This window comes from Balaenoptera acutorostrata, chromosome 6 (assembly GCF_949987535.1).
Source record: "Balaenoptera acutorostrata chromosome 6, mBalAcu1.1, whole genome shotgun sequence".
Lineage (NCBI taxonomy): Eukaryota > Metazoa > Chordata > Mammalia > Artiodactyla > Balaenopteridae > Balaenoptera > Balaenoptera acutorostrata.
In genome coordinates this window covers 112052642-112069326 of record NC_080069.1, presented here as the reverse complement: position 1 = coordinate 112069326, position 16685 = coordinate 112052642, and the positions used below count along the sequence as shown (strand labels likewise).

At 43.6% G+C, this 16685-nt stretch overlaps 2 pseudogenes; both read right to left on the bottom strand.

The window, feature by feature from the left end:
* Positions 1 to 3053: 3053 nt before the first annotated feature.
* Positions 3054 to 3733, bottom strand: LOC130708523 (ATP synthase subunit a-like; annotated as a pseudogene).
* Positions 3734 to 4323: 590 nt separating this feature from the next.
* LOC130708509 (cytochrome c oxidase subunit 2-like) lies at positions 4324 to 4986 on the bottom strand (annotated as a pseudogene).
* Positions 4987 to 16685: the final 11699 nt, after the last annotated feature.

Sequence of the window (16685 nt, the reverse complement as noted above, 5' to 3'; positions counted from 1 at the left end):
TAAACAGAAGCTGGTATCATTTACGGGAAGCCTACAGGTAAAGACACGGAGGAGTTTAAGAAGGGTGAGCTTGTGCCACCGTGTCTGGAATGCAAGGTACCGGACTGAGTTATGAAAGATGAGGCCAGACAGCAAGATGACAAGACAGCAAGAGGACAACTAGTCATAGGTGCCCGCTCCGGGCATTATCTCCTTCAAATCTGACAGCAGTTCCTCAGATTGGAACTACTCTCCCTCCCAGTTCACAGATGGAGAAACTGAGGCTCAGAGAAGTGAAGTCCCTCATTTACATTGCACAGCTGGGAAATGGCAGGACTGGGACGAGAACCCGGATTTCACTCCAAAGCCACTGTCTCCCAGGAGAGGCTGAGAGCAGGCCAGGCTGAAGGGATGGGGCAGCGGGAAGCTGGCTCTCATGCAGCAGACCGACGCTGTTGTAGCCGGATCAAGAAGAAGTTTCTGCGGAGGGGCACAGGGGCCTGCTGGCCTCCGCAACCCTTGCCTGCCAAGGATTTAGCAGGAAGAGCTGGCTTTTGTTCTAGATGAATCAGCCCAGCTGTTTCTGAAAGCCCATCCCCACTCTTCGGGGCTCAGCGGACCAGAAGGCATTCAGCTGTCCCAGCAGGTCACCAGTGGGGTGGGAGCGGGCAGAGCTGTGTGCACTGGACCGCACCATTTACAGAGAGTTATAGTTATCGCTCCAAGGAACAATGGGCTTTTCAGAGGCTGTGCTGCATCTTGGGCTGCAAGTTGTGGTAGAAACACAATCAGACCAGCAATGCATTACCTTCTTTGGGATTTGAGGAACGGAAAAAACAAAAAGTCGTCCATAACAGCTGATCGGGTTAAGGTTTTCAACAAAAGTTGATCTCGTTCCTCTACTTTCCTGCTCCTCCACTTTCTCCTCCTCCTTTCCCTTCCCCCTATTCTTTCGTGCTTCTCTCTTCCTTTTTTTCCCTCTTCCTCCTTCTCCGCTTTCTCCTTTCTCACTGCTGTTTCAGCAGTAGCAGTGCTTTGCTGGAGTCCAAACAGCCTTGCCCGGGGAATTAGAACACCTGCGTTCACTCCCTGCCCTGCCTCTTTCTTGCAGGATGATCCTGGGCAAGTCACTCACTCCTCTGATCCTCCATTGTCTCATCGGCAAATTGGGACAATAGAAGTAACCGCCTCTGAGAAAGGTTATACCTGGCTCATAAACCCAGGAGATTTTCCAGCCCCTGCTTCTGCTGCACTGGCCCCAAGGAGAGCCAGAGGGCCTCTGTCTCTTAAGATCTAGTAAACTGTCCTTCAAAATGTTAGACTTCAGGTCAAGTCACTCTAGCTTGTCTTATTTTACAGCTGTGATTTGTAAGAAGGTCTTCAAAAACTCACAGTGCAAATGCAATCACTTCAGTTGTTTTCTTCTCAAATCAAAACCACCAACTTGAGAAACCTGTTTTCAGGTTTCAACAAGAAACTCGGAGGCTGAAGCAGTCCCAGCAGGGAGAGGGTCTGCCCATGTCCACACCAAGCAGGCAATCTGGAGTTTTGCTTTCTCCCTGGCACACAGTGGTGCTGTACTGACCCTGACCTCAGACAGATGACCCTGCAGATCCAGGTCCCTGAGCAGGCGCCAGGGGTCTCCAGGAGCTGTCCAGCTCCCATACTGCTTAGCCTAGACCCCGCGCTCAGTTTCTCACCCAGCCATTCTCCAAGGTCCCAGCCTTCCAGTAGCGAGGATATTAGGTGGGATCCATCTATTAGTAACCCTATGAGGGATATAGTGAAAGCTATGATAATATTTATATGTACTAAAGACACTTGGTAATTATGAGCCTAGTCATAATCTAATGAGTTGAAATCACTTGTTTTAAACTAAATACCATATTCAGCTCACTCCAGTCCCTTTTGAGTTCACTCATAGGCCAGGCTAATTGCCAATATTGAGATTAAAAGTAGAGCCATGATGAGTATTGTTTTTAGGTTGTTTGTTTGGGTTGCTCAGGGGAGGAGCAGTAGGAGAGCAATTTCTACGTCGAAAAGGAGGAACGTGATTGCTACTAGGAAAAATTTTATGGAAAAACGTAAGCGGGCGGATCCTATAGGGTCAAATCCGCGTTCCTAAGGGCTTGTTTTTTCTGCATAAATGTTTAGTTGAGGGAGTCAGAAGGCGATGAGTACAAGTAATGAGGCCAGTGTTGTATTTGTTAATAGGGTCAGTATTAAGTTTATTATTCTTTTTCAGAGTGTACCGAAACTAACTGATTGGAAGTCAGTTGCACTAATTAATACTAAAAGAACTATGAGCCTCATCAATAGATAGACATGTAAAGGAATAGTCATACAACATCTACAAAATGTCAGTATCAAGCAGCAGCTTCAAAGCCGAAGTGGTGGTTGGATGTGAAGTGGAATTTTAATTGGCGCAGGAAACAAACAAGGAAGGTAGACCCAATAATTACATGTAGTCTGTGGAATCCTGTGGCTATGAAGAAAGTCGATCCGTAGACCCCATCTGAGACCGTAATACTCTGATGCTTGTAGGATTGTAAAATAGATACCAAGAGTAATTGTAATAAAGAGGGCTTGAAGTATGTGTTTACGATTTCCTTCCATAATGCTGTGATGGGCCCAAGTAATGGACACGCCAGAGGCCAATAGCACAGAAGTGTTGAGAAGCAGTACCTCTAAGGGGTTTTGAGGGTGAACACCTGTTGGTGGCCAGCACCCGCCTAATTCAGGGGTAGAGGTGAGGCTTGAGTGATAGAAGGCTCAAAAGAAGCCGGTAAAAAAAGAGGAATTCTGAGATGATAAATAAGATTATTCTGTACTGAGGTCCCTTTTGGACAGTTGGTGTGTGGTGGCCTTGGAAAGTGCTTTCTCGAATAACATCTCGTCATCACTGATATGTTGTTAAAGTATTAGTTAGTAGGCTTAGTATTAGTAGAATTATTGAGTTGAAGTGAAATCATATGATTAGGCCTGATGTTATGAGGAGGGCTGAAAGGGCTCCCATAAGGGGCCAAGGACTAGGGTTTACTATGCTATGTGGTACGTGTGGGTTTGGTGGGTCATTATGTGTTGTCGTGCAGATATAAGCTTACCAAGAGGGTAGATACATAGGCTTGAATTATAGCAACGGCGAATTCGAGGACAGCGAGTAGGGTGAGAATAATGAATGTAATGAGAGCCGCGAACGTGTTGATGCTTATTAGCACTAAGGTTGTTTCTCCGATTAGATGTATTAATAAATGACCTGCTGTAATACTGGCCGTTAGTCGCACAGCTAGGGCTACTGGTTGGATGAATAGGCTGATAGTTTCGATAATTACTAGCATGGGGATGAGGGGGGTGGGCGTGCCCTGTGGTAGGAAGTGAGCTAGAGATGCTTTTGTTTTGTTGCGGAGACCTTTAACCACGGCACCGGCTCATAGGGGGATGGCTACCCCCACATTCATTGAGAGCTGCGTGGTGGGTGTAAATGAGCGGGCCTTAGTCCGAGAAGGTTGGTTGACCCAATAAATAGGATGAGCGACATTAGTATCAGTGATCAAGTCTGTCCTTTATGATCACGGATGCTTATTATTTGTTTTGATGTGAGTTGGATTGGCCATTGTTGAAGGGAAATTATGCGATTGTTAATTAGTTGTTTTGATGTTGGAAATAAAATACTTGGGAATATAATAATTAGAATGACTATGGGGAGGCCTATTATTGTTGGGGTCACGAAAGGGGCAAATACATTTTCGTTCATACTGTCTCTCAAGGGGTGGGTTGTTTTTGCGCTTGAGTGAGTGCTGACTTTGGGTTGGGGTAGTAGATATGTTTTGAGATTTTTAGTTGAAGTATAATAAATAGTGTTAGAGGGCTTCCCTGGTGGCGCAGTGGTTGAGAATCTGCCTGCTAATGCAGGGGACACGGGTTCGAGCCCTGGTCTGGGAAGATCCCACATGCCACGGAGCAGCTGGGCCCGTGAGCCACAATTGCTGAGCCTGCGTGTCTGGAGCCTGTGCCCCGCGACGGGAGGGGCCGCGATAGAGAAAGGCCCGCGCACCGCGATGAAGAGTGGCCCCCGCTTGCCGCAACTGGAGAAAGCCCTCGCACGAACCGAAGACCCAACACAGCCAAAAATAAATAAATAAATAAATAAATAAATAAGAAAATCCTTTAAAAAAAAAATAAATAAATAAATAAATAGTGTTAGAAATATAGATGAAATGGTAATAAATCACGTTGATATATCTAGTTGTGGTATGTCATTAAGGAGAATCTTAGCTCTCAGTCTTTAACTTAAAAGGTTAACGCTAACCTAGCTTCTTAATGAGCTTATAGCATAGATGCGGATCATTTTTCAAAGTATTTTAGAGGCACTAACTCAAAGACAATTGGCATGAAGCTATGGTTTGACCCACAGATCTCTGAACACTGTCCGTAATATAAGCCTGGTCGTGTTGACATTAGGGTTGTTTGGTTTAGGCGTCCTCGGATTGCATCTGTTTTTAGACCTAAGGAAGGTACGGCTCATGAGTGCGGTACATCTTTGGGGGAGAGTAGTATTTGGATCGTTATCTCTATAAGCAAAACTACTCAGTTATCTACTTCTAGCAGTCGTAGTCCTCCTGGTTGTAGGTCTGATGTTGGGATTATATAGGAATCAAAATTTAGGTCTTCGTAGTCAGTATATTCATAGCTTCAGTATCATTGGTGACCTATAGTTTTTACAGTAACAGATGGATTGTTAATTTCATCTATTATGTAAATGCTTTGTAGTGATGGCAGGGTGATTAAGATCAAGATAATGGCCAGCAAGATAGTCCAGATAGTTTCTACTTCCTGTGCATCTATAGTGCTAGTATGTGTTAGCTAAGTTATTCTCAGTGAAATAATATAAAGAACCAGGGAGCTAATTAAGAAAACAATTATTAGTGTGTGGTCGTGAAAGTGTAGTAGCTCTTCTATGATGGGCGATGTTGCATCTTGAAAACCTAGTTGGAAGGGATATGCCATAGAGATATACAAGATTTCCACCTGTGACTTAACTTCAACAAAGTTATATAAAATTTTACTAATATCTCATTCATGGAGAAAGACATAGCGGCTATGGTGTTGGCTTGAAACTGATAAAAAAGGGTTCAACCCCTTCCTTTCTTGACTACTTTAGATTGACGTAGGTTGGCTCTTCAAATGTGTGGTATGGTGGAGGACATCCATTTAATCACTCTAAATTTGTAGTTGTGAGTTCTACTGTTAGTACTTTTCGCTTGGATGCAAATGCTTCTCAGATAATGAAGATTATCAGCGTGACTGCGGTTAATGAGATGAATGAGCCTATTGATGAACTAGTATTTCATGTTGTATAGGCATCCGGGTGGTCGGAGTATCGTCGAGGCATGCCAGATAAGCCTAAAAAATGTTGTGGGAAGAAGGTTATGTTGACACCCACAAATATGATTACAAAGTGAACTTTTGCTCATGTTGAGTGTATATCCTGAGAATAGTGGGAATCAGTGTACAAATCCTCCTACGATAGTGAAAACAGCTCCCATTGAGAGCACATAGTGAAAGTGTGTGACTACATAGTAGGTTATCATGAAGGACAATATCTAATGATGAATTAGCTAGGACAATGCCTGTTAGTCCACCGACCGTGAAAAGGAAGATGAAACATCATGGCCAGGGACCATTTAATATTACCTCCGTGGAGTGTTGCCAGTCAGCTAAACACTTTTACCCCTGTGGGAATAGCGATAATTATAGTGGCTGATGTAAAATATGCTTGTGTATCAACGTCTATACCTACTGTGAATATGTGGTGGGCTCATACGATAAACCCTAAGAACCCGATTGATATTATAGCTCATACCATACCCATATATCCGAAAGGTCCAAATCAAAATTTGTGTGCATTTCTGCCCTTTGGGACTCCAGACCTCCCCCTTTTTTTTTTTTTTTTTTTTTTGTCTCCAGGTGCCCTACATGTCCCCCTTCAGGGATGAGGGAGAAACCTTTAAGCAGTTAAAGATGAATTACCCAAAGAGGATCTTTAAGCTCATCTTTCCCTAGAGATGAAAAAGAAAAACATATAAATCTTCAGAGGGCAACCTGTCACACTCTTTTAAAGTATACAACTTAATCATGGCATAAAATGCAATCAGTACAGTCTGGTTTTAGGGGACCCATGGAAAGCTGTGCGAACCTTAGGTGCTGAGGGCCATGGGTTGGCAAGCTCTACATTTTATCACCATCCAGACAAATTCCAAGCTTTTATAGGCTGGTATTGGTGGCCACACATGATCTGGCCTTGCTTTATTTTTGCAGCTCCATCTCGTCCCCTCCTGCCTGAACCCTGTACCCCTCTGTCACTGAATCACCTGCTGATCTTCCAGCAGATCCTGCTTTCTGTCACCTCAACACCTCCAAAGCTTTGTACCCCAGTTCTCTCTCTCTTCGGATTGCCCATCTTGACATTTTCCTCCTGTTTAACTCTTTCCTTTCTTTTCAGATTTAGCTTTGGGGGGAACCTCCTTGGCAAAGCCTTCTCTGACTCCTAGACAGTATATTATACCAGCTGCCCCTCTGTGCTCCAATGGTCCCCTGCGATGCCTCTGTCATAGCACTTCCTGGACCATTCTGCCAAAATAGTTTCCTCTGTCCTGTTATTCTTCATCCCAGAACCCTGCTTAATTCCCTTACAAATGATGGTCATTTGTAATGATTTAGTTACTGGTCTGTATACTGCCTCCCTCACTAGACTATGAGCTCCCTGAGGACAAGGCCAGATATCTCATCCTCTACCACCTATGAAAGTGGCCGGCACAGCATCCTGGACAGAGCAGACCCTCAGAATACACTTGTTAAATTGAATTGAAATGGCACTGATCACACTGTGTTATAATCATCTGTTTATGTTTCTAGCTGTACCAGCGAACCCCTCATGGGCAGGGACAAAGTCTCATTCACTATTATGCTCCCAGTGCCCAGCACAGAACTTGGCATATAATGGGAGACTAGTAAATGTGGAATGAATAAATGAATTAAATGAATAGGGACTTCTCTGGCGGTCCAGTGTTTAAGACTCCACGCTTCCACCACAGGGGGCACGGGTTCGATCCCTGGTTGGGGAACTAAGATCCCGCATGCCACATGGCACAGCCAAAAATAAATTAAAAAAAAAAATTTTTTAATGAATAAAGAGCAGAACTAACATGAAGGCAGGATGAACAAATGATCAAATAAAGGAATTCCAATAACCTTTCTGACACAACCAATTGATAGCTGTTACTTTCACTATTTGAAATAAACATAAGCCTCTTCTCTTGATTCTGCCTGCTTGTACTACTGGAAAAAAAATTATAATGGAGTTGGTCAAGTCTAACCTTTAAAAAACAATCACCACAGAAATCCAACGACTGGAGTAATGAATAGGTAAGACATTGCTATCAATTTACATTAATTAGTAAGGCTAAGATACCCTCTCAAAATGTCTGCTTCCTTAACCTTCTAGATTTGTATCAAATATCACCCCTTGGTTGTTTCCAAGTTTCATATTTTAAAGAAGTTTGAGTCACTGTAACAACCCTGAAATATGTGTGTGTGTGTGTGTGTGTGTGTGTGTGTAAAGGGGAAACTACTGTTTCTTCTCTACTACTCACACAGAACTTCACTTTGGCACCAAATGTGTAGGTGTTTTCCCCACACTGACCAATTCTGTGACACCAGCTGGGTGTCCTACAATCCAATTCAATTCTGACATTATCTACTTGGAGTTAGCATCAGATCCCACAGGTTAAGGGCTCAGTCCCACAAGAATGTCCTCCACCTCCACTTCAGATGCCAAATGCAAGCCCAAGCCTCCAGTACCTCTGACCAACCAGCTGTAAGTCAGGGGTTCTCATGACCCTCTCCTCAGGTTTGGTAATTTGCTAGAATGGCTCACAGAACTCAGGAAGACAATTTACTTACTAGGTGACCAGTTTACAATAAGGGATACAAGTCAGGAACAGCCAGATGGAAGAGATACACAGGGCAAGATGTGGAGGAAAGGTGTTGAGCTGGGCTCCATGCCCTCTCTGGGGTCACAACTCTCCCAGCAGTTGTATGTGTTCAGCAACCTGGAAGTTCTCTCAACCCCGTAGTTCAGGAATTGTTATGAAGGCTTCATCATATAGGCATGATCAAGTATTAACTCAATCTCCAGCTCTTCTCCCCTTCTCAGAGGATGGAGGAGTGGGGCTGAAAGTTCCAAACTTCTAACCACAGCTTAGTTTTTTCTGATGACCAACCCCCATGCTGAAGCCATCCACCAGCTCACCAAGAGTCTCCTCATTAGAATAATAGTCATTCCTACACACCAAAATTCTCCTCATTAGAACAACAGACATTCCTATCACCCAGGACATTCCAAGGGATTTAGGAGCTCTGTGTCAGGAACCAGGATCAATAAACCAAACATCAGTACAAAAGATGCTCCTGGCAGCCTTATCACTTAGGAAATTACAAAGGTTTTAGGAACTCTGTTTGTTCCATAATACTTACATATTTAAATGCTCAGTGGTATCAAAAATACTTAAATGTCTTCAATATAGTCTTTAGTTTTAAGTACAATAGCCAAATTTCCCCAACTTTCCTAAAGTCAGAGCATAGCACCTGATACAGGACTGCCAACAATCAGGAACTTAAACCCAGGACTGCCCTAGACTATTCTGGAGGGGTAATCAGCAAACCCACAGGTATTTCTATTTTTACATAGTTGTGATCTTCTCATTTAAACAATTATGCACATAGCTTTTTTTCCCTCGCTATATTATTTAGCAAACATTTTCCCCTGCTGCAATATATTCTTTATATTTCCTCTGAAAAAGTCATAACTTCCTGAGTCTCCATTTTCTCACCTGTAATCGCTTCATCTCCGCTGACACCTTCATCAGAGCTCTGGAGAGCTGAGCAAGCTAACAGGGAGGAGGCTATTCTAGTGGGTGAGAGGGCAGGCTTTGTGGTCACACAACTTTGTGGAATCCTGGTTTTGCCACTTCCTTGTTATGTTACCTTTGGCAAGTTACTTGTCATCTTTGATCCTCGGTTTTCTTATCTGTAAATTGGAAATAGTGTGCCTTACGCAGAGAGATGGAATAAGGATTAAATGGGTTTTAAGAAATGCATGTGTAATATGTAATCCAGTGCCTGACACATAGTAGCCCTTAATAAACAATAGCTGCTATTAATGCAAAATCAAATATCTTGAATTGCCTAGCCCAAGATAATTCTCTTTTTCTTTGTCTTATTTTCATATTTTATGCTAGTTTTACCAAGATATGGTCCTAAACTTAAAGCTTATATGCATGTGTATATTTTTCAGATGCAATTTTATCATTTAATTGCTAAGCTTTATATCAGAAAATAATAAATTTCTTAGCAAATATTAAAAAAAAGCTGCTCTTACTATTGCTATTATTGTTATTATTATTATACTTTGCTTTTCCATAACGTTCATGTATCATCATTATTTAACCCTTACCAAATGATTTCTTATTCCTTATTCTTATAGGTGATTCTGCAAGGTACATCCTCAGGCATACAATGTTTTTATCTCCCCAAAATTATCTCTTCAGATTAAACTACCAGGAAGAGCCAGCATGGCCACACAGGCTTTTTCTCTCTCTGTCTGGCGAGCGCCTGATTCTTCAAGAGCCTCATTTTCAGAAAGCCTTCTCTGACCTCCAAAGAGCAAATCTTCCCTACCCCACTTTACCTAGAACACACCATCTCTCTCATGGGTGCTGCTAGGTCTTCCCTTCCAATCCGATTTCCACATGGCCCCAGAAGGATTTTTCTAGAAATACATGTAAAGCACTCTGTGGGAAAACAGAATCTCTTAATGGTTAGTGAGAGTGTAAATTGGTAAAAGCCCAAAGATGGGGAGTTGGAGTACTTATCATTTGATCCAAGAATTCCACGTCCAGGAATTCTTTTCTACAGACGTGCTCAAAAATGTGCAAAAGGGCGTATCCACAAGGTGATCAGGGCAGCAATGCTTATAGTAGCAAAAAATTGGAAATCACTTAAATGTCCATCAGTAGGGGATGATTTAAATAAGTTACGTAACGTGCATACCCTAGAATACCATAGATTGGTGACGCTCTAGGTAGTAAAATGGGGGCATTCCCAAACTATGCACATTTGTCAGTGAAAAAAGCAAGATGCAAAGCAGCATGTATACAATGCTAGCATATGTGAGAAGACTGAAAAAAAAAAGAGAGAGAGAGAAAGAAAAGTACTTTGGAAGGATACATAAGAAACTAGTAACATTGCTCACCTCTGGGGAGAATCTTCCGGTAGTTAGACACGGGCAGAAAGGGGATTTTTCTGTGTATACCCTTTGTTGCCTTTAAATTTTAAATCATCTGAATGTATCCTCTATTCAAAATAATAACAATAATAGACAGGAAAACACATGTTGCAGAGACACAGAAATACTGCAGTATGTACTTGTTGCTAAAGAGATGGCAGAAGAATTCATATTCTGGAGAAAATTGCTCTCCTGTGAGGGAGAAAACCTTCTAAGGGTCTTCTGGGTGTGCAAAGCCAAAGCCCAGCTAAAACCATCAGAAAGTAACGGGTGACCTCTCTGGGTGAGAGGCTTCTTCTGATTTTAAGTAATTCTTTACCTCCTCTGAGGTGGACCCAAGAGCCAGGAGTTCGGGGCACTGAGACCTGGGGAAAGAGAAGAATAAAGAGAAGGAACTAAATGAGAATAAGAAAGAGGAACAGACGTCCAGGGCCGAGATGGCTCTCCATAATGGTGCGAGGCTGGAGGCCTTTAGAACAAGTGACCATTGTTTTAGGGGGAGCCAGATCTTGCCATTATGAATGCGGCAGGATGTGAGGGCTCAAACCGTTTCAATACCAAAACAGTCTGCAGTTGCCTCCCTTTTTTCGCCTACTTACCACAATTATTCTCCCTTATTTATTGTGCAGTTTGAAAGGTGAGTTGTCCCTACCCTTAAAAAAAGGGAACTCTTTTTCTTTTTCTTTTTTGGTTTGTTTGTATTAATTGCTGATGATCCAGACCCTTGATTTAATAGGTCATCAAGTCCTCTGTTAACGAACTGGAGAAGAGCAGAGGAACCAGAAGAGAGAAAGAAGTACCATGGAGGTGACCAAAAGGAGCAAGAAAGATTTTCTCCAAAGTAGAAGGAGGTCAGAGGATATGAGGAGGAGAGGAAAGTGACAGGGAGGGGTTGACACAAGGACACTCCTGGCCTGCGAGCTGATCTGGGGCAGTTTATCAGAAAGGAACACGACCCAAAGCATAGTTGAGCCAGGTGAATGGAATTAGCAAACAAGGCTTCAAGGGACATTGTTTGAGCAACAAGGAGCAAGGCAAGAGCTGAGTCATTGTCACAGGTCACTCAGCCATGACCAGAGAACCTCCTGTTGCCTGCCCCAAACTCACCCACACACGATGTTCCTCCGTGGGCAGCTGGTGAACAGGTCACTCTAACAGCATTGGAGCTGTTAGATGCATTAGCGTCTCTAACTCACTGGATGCCCGCCCAGCTGGACAGATGGCCAGCCATACCACACAGCTTCAACATGAACCTGCCCCATCACTCCAGGTGACATCATGCCCCAGGACAAAAGCCATGAGCCCAAAGCAAGGGAACGGGCACCTGGACCCAGTGGAATGGTGACAAGAAAGCTCTGGGCATCTGTACTCAGTGCGGGAAGGGGAATGAGAAAAGTGGGATTTGAACTGAACAAGCTCAAATCCTCCTGAGATGGGACAGTGGTTAATGACACCACTGTTACACATGAACAGGGATAATCTGGATAGCAGTGTCTGGCGAATCTGACAATGTTACGCACTTTCAATGGCTATACTCCACCTCTAGGGCAAATTCCAAATTTCTTAGCCTGGTGTATCAGTCAGGGTAGTCTAAATTATGCTGCAGTAATGAATTAATCCCCAAATCCTAACGGCTTAACACAACATAAATTTGTTTCTTATTCATGGTACATACCCCACGCATGTGCTCCACATAATCACTCATGGACCCAGACGGATGGAGGGGCCACCATGGTGGAGCTGTATCACTTGGAACATGAGGGCTCCTTGGCTACTTGGCAAGGCAGGAAAGCTAAGGAAGAACTTGCTTTTTTATACTCTAGTCCAGAACTGACATGCGTAACTTCCACTGACAGCCGCTGGTGAAACTAGGCAGGTGCTTCTCTTTAACTGCGAGGAGACAGGGAAATGTGGGGAGGAGAAGGATATTTGGTAAGCAGTAAATATCTCTTCATACATAGCATTCGAGACCCTTTGTGATCTCCCCCCAGGATTCCCTCCAGCTTCATTTCCTGCCACTGCCCCCCTTCCCAACTCATAATCCACCTCTGGTCACAGGCATTTCTCCCAGCTCCCCAGACATGTCCTTGAACCATCATTCCCCCAGACCTTTGCTCATGCTGGTTCTTGAACAATAAAATGCCCTTTCTCTACCTTCACCATCTGCCAGTTCTACTTTTTTTTTAAAATTAATTAATTTATTTATTTATTTAATTTATTTATTTTTGGTTGTGTTGGGTCTTCCTTTCTGTGCGAGGGCTTTCTCTAGTTGCGGCAAGCGGGGGCCACTCTTCATCGCGGTGCGCGGGCCTCTCACTATCGCGGCCTCTCTCGTTGCGGAGCACAAGCTCCAGACGCGCAGGCTCAGTAATTGTGGCTCACGGGCCTAGTTGCTCCGCGGCATGTGGGATCTTCCCAGACCAGGGCTCGAACCCGTGTCCCCTGCATTAGCAGGCAGACTCTCAACCACTGCGCCACCAGGGAAGCCCCTCTACTTTTTTTAAGCCCAACTCAAATACCACCTTCTCTGCTCCTGAGCCCTTGGGGTAAAACTAATTGACCCTTTTCAGTTCTGCCACATCTCTTCTTATATACTTCCTTTAGCACTTAGAGTCCATGGGACTGACTTTCTGGCATCTTTCACAGTGCCTGGCACATAGTGGACACTAGATAAATATTTGTCAAGTAAATGCTTCTACTTTAGAATTTTTCAGATAATACTTTGTTTCTACGTCTTTCCCCACACCCATCCACCCACCCCCAATAGGCTATGAACTCTGGATTTCCCCAGTACCCACGAGCACTGAAAAAATATTCCGTAAATGTTTGGGGGAGAATTGATTAATCTGCCTTATGTTTAACTTTGAATAATGATTTTTAAATAATTGTGAATGGGTCTTTTATTTTATTTGGGGCGGGTCTTTTAAAAATGAACATCACGAGTCGCCCGGCTAGCTCAGTCGGTAGAGCATGAGACTCTTAAAAATGAACATCAACTGTGTGTATGTTACACTTCAATTAAAAAGTTTACTCTAAAAACCGAACAAGAATAATAAGGGAAGGGAAAGGGAAGTATTTACTCTAAAAGGGAAGTATTTAGAGAGTAAATGTCGCAAACACAAAGTCAGTTCTAGAAGATGCAATCATTGGTGTGTGAGTTCTGTAATAGCATCTGTAGACAAAAGTATTAAAGTTTTTTTGGGGTGCAGTAACATCCACCAAGCTAGCTAAAGCAAAAGGGAGCCCAAGAGTACAAACATTCTGCCTCAGGATCAGGTGGAATCAGGACCGAGTGCTCTGAGGAACACACGCAGCCCTCTTAACTTCTTTCATCTCAGTTTCTCTCTGAGCATATACTTCATTATTCTCACTCATTAAAAGCCAGCTTTTTCTGCTTCTGAGAAAACAGCTACTCGAACCATCAACCAACAGTGACCCAGTTTCTATCTCCTTTCCAGAGAGCAGCAGCCATATTCTTTGACCCAATTTCAAGACCTCGGAGAATACCCCTGATTGGCCAGGCTTGTTCACGTGCCCACCTGGTCCAATCACAGGTACTGACCAGGGAGGAAAGTCACCAGGTGTACACATGGCTATGTCTCACCATGACCTTCTTTATGGAGGAACCAGGCACTAGAAAACTGGGGCTGGGAAGGAAAAGCAATTGTTGCCTACTAAAATCAGGAGAAGGGAGAACTATTCTTGAGAAACTAGCTTCCGAGAGAGATAATATATAAACATAAATATCTGAAAAGAATGGAGGATAAGGACACAATATTTGAGATGGAATTAAGATGGCAGGAGCACTTCATAGGTACTCTCTTGCAGCTCCCTATACATCATCCTTCATGGACCTCCATTGCCAAGTCCTATCAATTCTATCTCCTAAGTCTCTTGTGAAATATCTCCTTCCTCACCACCTCCAATGCCTCAGATCTTATCATCTTTGGTCTTCAGTGTTTCAGCAGTCTCTCAACCGGTCTCAGTGCCTCTTGCCTAACCTCATTCTAATCATCCACCACAAGCTGGCCTCCAAATGATCTTTCTTACAAACGTATAATCCTACCATTTCCCTGCTGAAAACTCTTCGATGGCCCCCATTACCTCCCAAGCTTCTTAGCACAGCCTTCAAGTTCCTTTTTGATCTAAGCGACAGTTTCACGTGCTCTCCTTCTTTCCTAAAAACCAGGACTTTCCCCCACAGCCTCCCTACCATGTTTCATGTCTTCTCAAGTATTTGCTCTGTTTCCTCTGCCCAGGATGCGTTTCCCGTTTCCATGATCTCTCTCTGGGGATGCTACTTACCCTTCAAGGTCTAGCTAAATCTCCCTCCCTCTGTGGTACCTCCACATTGTGTTCATTTTTAGCTCTGGTTACATCTGTCTCTCCTGCCGTGTTTTTTCAGAGCAGTAACCATGTCTCATTTATCTTAAAATCCCCAGTTCAAGCCTAGGGCCTGACCCACAGTAGGAATCAACAAATGCTTATGGAAGGATGTAAGAAGGGAAGGAGAGTGAGAAGCAGGGAGGGAGAGAAAAACAAAGAAGGAATGAAGGAGAAGGGAAGAGAAGGAAGGGAAGGGAAGGGAAGGGAGGAAGGAAGGAAGAAAGGAAGGAAAAAGGAAAAACCAAGGGCTTGAAGTTCCACACTTGTTTTCTCTATTTGTCACTAACTTGGAAGGTTACGGCACTCCTCTGAGACTCAGGCTCCTCCTTTATAAAATAACCTGTCCAATTAACTCACAGGCTTATTGGAGATCAAATAAAGAAAGGAATATGGAAGCACTTTATTCATTTCCATGAAAACACTAGTTATTATTAATTAGCTACTGTGTAGCATTTATTCCCCTAATTAACTGAAGACTGCAGTCTTAGTGGACCACCGTTGTTGGGCAGGACTCCCTTGCAGGGGGTCGGAGTCAAGGTGGATGAGGTAGCATTAGTTATGTCTTATCAGTGACTCATTACCAGAACCTTGTGAGTCAGGTGGGTTTGACACTGGGGACCATTAGGATCACAGTGTAACAAGTGTGTAAATTTGATGACATTGTTCTATTTGGGGTTTTTTTGTTTGTTTGTTTTTTAAATATTTATTTATTTATTTATTTGGCTGCACCAAGTCTTTAGTTGAGGCATGCGGGATCTAGTTCCCTGACCAGGGATCAAACCCAGGCTCCCTGTATTGGGAGCCCAGTCTTAACCGGTGGACCACCAGGGAAGTCCCTGACACTGTTCTATTTTGGATACTTTTTGTACTTACTTTAAATCCTGGGTGCTCTTTTTCTCCTCAGTTAAATGAATGATAAGGAATACCCACAACAATTGGCTATTACCAATGATTTAAACTCAAATTGAACATTTTTTACACGCTTCGCTCTGGATGAGTTTAATTGGACAGCAGCTCAGGCCTGACATTGCAATGGGAGATGATGAAAAACTGCTTCAGTTTGCAACTACTTATCCGTGTGAATCAGGATTTTCTCAATACTATGTAACCAAAATAGAAGGCAGAAGGAAATTAGAAGCTGCACAGATGGAAGGTTACAGTTGTCATGTTGCACTTGTCTGGTGGACCAGGTGGGCCCTGTTTAGACCTGATGGCATGGTAAGAAAGAGAACAACATGGGACTAATGTGGGACAGCAGTGTGGCAAGGGGTCCCTTATATGGGAGTAAATGGACCCTTGATCGCTGGCACAAGCTTCCCCCAGTGCCATGGCCTGAGCACTTCTAGCCTGGTTAGTTTCTGACCCCTGGGTTGCCGCACAACCCACTGAACTTTCTTGGGTGAGGACCTAGGAGCAGCTGGGAGCCGAGTCTCCTCACTCGTATCCTTGTCCCATGCATATGTTATGCGCTGCTTGTTTGCTTTCCCGAGTCAAGCAAAGTAAAACTCATCCAAGTCATCATTCTCACCAGTCTTTGTACCCAGTCTAAACATTGTGATCTGGCCTGACCCAACTAGACCTCTATTGTCTGTCTGCCCAGCTACTCCCCCCCTCATCTCTGGGAATTGTTCTTGTCACCCGCTCCATTCACATGAACACCACCGGAACCACAGGATCAGCCATTTTGCACATGCCTTGAACCCTGGCCATGACTGACCTAAGTGAGCCCTTCCCTTTGGATAGGACAATGCCAGTTCCTGGACCAATCAATCCATTCTTCCAGAATTTTTGGAACTGGGTCTAGGGGGGAAAAAATCAGTCACTATCTGAATGACTGAACTTGAGCGTATAAAACCAGAGACTATGGATGTGCATGTTTTCCGTGATGTGGACTGAAAATGAAGAAAGTTGGTCTACAAAAGATAGAGCAGTGATAGTCATAATTAAGCTGAGCAGTGGAGATGAGAACAGAAGA